Here is a 2,973-nt window from a genome sequence, read left to right as displayed (position 1 = left end):
TTTTTCCATCAGACACTCTACTCACATCAACAATACATGTGATTTGCCAGGAAAAAAAAATCCCCCCAAACCATCATTCCAGATCCGGTACACTTAAATATTATCACTCTCATTGGAAGTGCTATCAGTGTAGTCTTTGCAACTAGCCCAAAGTGTATATTTAAGAAGTTTTTATAAATTGTTTGTGATGTTCATATGTTTAATTCTTATGCCAACTGCTTTCTGATGAAGACAGCATTGTGCTTTATGCAAGAATGGAAACCTCAAAATAATCACCCTAAAGTTTCTAAGACTTATAGGAGAATAAACTAGGATGGTCCACAGATATAAGATGAAATCCACAATGTTGGAATTATAAATGTTTAGAGCGGCCCAGACTAGAAGACAAGCCCAAACCACCATCAGAAGAATGAAATACAATATGGTCCAAGATGTATCCTTAAAGTTTTGTTTCAACCCTCAGTCTGAATTGTGAGGATTGATCTTCAGTTCAGTCCAGTCAGCAGAAATTGACTGTGCAATTTTCCGTTGCATTTATTGTACAGACTATATACATTCTAGAAGGTTCCTTTAGTGCTACACTGTTGTGCTTTTTGTCCCAGAAATTTGAGGGCGTGTAAATTCCACAAAGTCATCGATAAGAACAGGCCATGCTCCTTCTTCATCATAATTAGACATGCCATCTGCAATCATTGTACTGAAGTCTAAAAGAAGATTCCAAGTATCTTTCGGTATGGATCGATTATGAAGTTCCAACAAAAATTTATTCCATAAGTCTAAGAATTTAAATCTTCTGTTAAGCACTAAGTTCCAGTAGGCAATGGCCATTTCTAGATCTAATCCTTTTTGTCCTGGATTCTTTGCAAAATTAAAAGTAAACTGGTAAAAATCCTCAAATCGTCTTGGTTCTTTCAATTCTTGTTCCATCTTGGGTATCTGGGTCTTTAGTTTTTCTATGCGGTCACATCCTAATTTTGTCATGCCGTTCATGAACTCCTGTTTGGAGAACTCACACTGTGTTGCTGCTCTGAACTTCCATGCAATGATCAACACACTGATGCTGGGTGGATCGCGTGCCAGGTCATCAAAGAATTGTTGTATGCCATCTATTCCAATTTTATTTTCATCCTGAGGATCTTTGTATCTATTGTATAGTTGTTCTAACTTCTTCCTGTCCAATGATCCTTTTACACTTTCTCGTATATAAAGTTCAGGATTTTGGAAAAAATTATCTGTTGCAACATCTAACTTCCAGTCATTTTGAGACAGACAACTTACTGCTGCTTTTTCACTAGATTGTGTGAAGATCATAAACTGACGAACTTTATCCTTCTGTGATGATTTCAACTTGTTCCTATCTCTTGCAATATGAAAAATGTTCGTGCTCTGGAATCTGATCTGTCAGCCATGCTCTTCTCTTTCATGTTGGTGTCCTCCAGGCCTCTCCCCTCTTCCTCTGGCTCCGCAGCGAATCCCAGACTACTTTTGATGGGCAGCACAGTTGGTTCCATGTTTTTGCTATTGTGAATAATGCTGCAATAAATATGTAGGTATCTTTATTATAGAGTGATTTGAGTTCCCCTGGGTATATTCGAGGAAGGGAGATTGTTGGGTTGTGTGGTAGGTTGATTTTCAGATTTTTTAGAAATTGCCACACTGTTTTCCACATAGGTTGTACTAGTTTACATTCCCACCAACAATGTATAAGTGTTCCCTTTCCCCATATCCTCTCTAGCATCTGTTGTTTTTTGAGTTATTGATGATGGCCATCCTGACTGGAGTTAAGTGGTATCTCAGTGTGGTTTTAATTTGCAATTCTTTGATGATTAGTGAGACTGAGCATTTTTTCATGTATCTGTTGGTTGTTCGTATATCTTCTTCTGAGAAGTGTCTACTCATATCTTTTGCCCATTTTTAAGTAGGGTTATTTGTTTTTTCCTTTTGGCATGCTTGAGTTCCTTGTGGATCCTAGATGTTAGACCTTTGTCAGATATAGAGTTGGCAAGCAAACTGTTGTTGGGTGACCAGAGCAAAGAAATGGGCCTTTGGAAGCAGATGGCTACATCCTAACCTTGAACTACACTGGCCACAGATGGGCATGCTGTGCTTTCAGATAAAGCTGGATGAAGCAGGATTCAGTGTTTTTTTTTTTTTTTAACACAGTGGTGTTGCAATTAGACTGCAAGGCCACTGAGTTCTGCTGCTCAGGGCACCGGAGGTTCTAGCTCTGCATTGTTAGTGCCAAGCCCCAGTTTGTTGGGAGCCGGCCACGGAGGCCCACTGAGCGTTAGGGATCAGGGAGGGCCATGGATCCCGAGACCGCTAGGATGTGTTCAGGAGCTGTGGACTCCATTTTCCTCCTCCTTTTACCATGCAGCGCAAGTAACCTAAAGGAACTCTGCTGATCTAAGCTGAAGGCTCTGTGACTGTGACAGGCATGGCTCACTCTAGAAACCCATTGTTCCTGTTTCCCATAAACTGTGGTTTTGGCTTAGGTATTAGATATAATTCAAATTCAGGTCACATTTGGGAGCCTTTTATACGGTACAAGCCTCTTTATAAGATTTAAAAGTATATTTGTAGAATTAGTATATACTTACGGAGAGCTGTTTTCAGTTTTTCAATGGTATAGATGACTATCTAGAGTTATCAGAAATGGCCCAGCACAAAGTTTGGGCTGGGCCACATTCCTGAGGGCCCAGCGCATACTTTGGACTGGGCTGCATTCTTTTAGGCCGGATTTAGCTACAGTTAGTGTAGGGTTTTTCTACCTATTATAGAAATTGAATTTATTTTATTCATAGAAAGTATTGTAGAATAGGTCATGCTAACGTCAGGGAATCATGTTAGTTCAAGCATGATCAATCATGATATTTTGAGGTTTAATAAGAATACAGTTAACTTTAGAAATTTCATTGTCTCCATTTTCTACTACTGTTGTTTTGGCCTCAGTACATTTACAGTTTATATTTG

The 2,973-nt window shown here is 39.2% G+C and overlaps 1 pseudogene across 1 annotated transcript; it reads right to left on the bottom strand.

Annotated features, from left to right (window-relative positions):
* Positions 1–509: 509 nt before the first annotated feature.
* Positions 510–1,348, bottom strand: LOC103259325 (annotated as a pseudogene). The gene has a single exon (XR_002481908.1). The product of XR_002481908.1 is annotated as a DCN1-like protein 1 pseudogene (transcript).
* Positions 1,349–2,973: the final 1,625 nt, after the last annotated feature.

This window comes from Carlito syrichta, unplaced genomic scaffold (assembly GCF_000164805.1).
Source record: "Carlito syrichta isolate Samal-C Ts95f unplaced genomic scaffold, Tarsius_syrichta-2.0.1 Scaffold302603, whole genome shotgun sequence".
NCBI classification, from domain to species: Eukaryota; Metazoa; Chordata; class Mammalia; order Primates; family Tarsiidae; genus Carlito; species Carlito syrichta.
The sequence above is the reverse complement of the archived record's forward strand: the minus strand, read 5'-3'. Positions and strand labels throughout refer to the sequence as shown.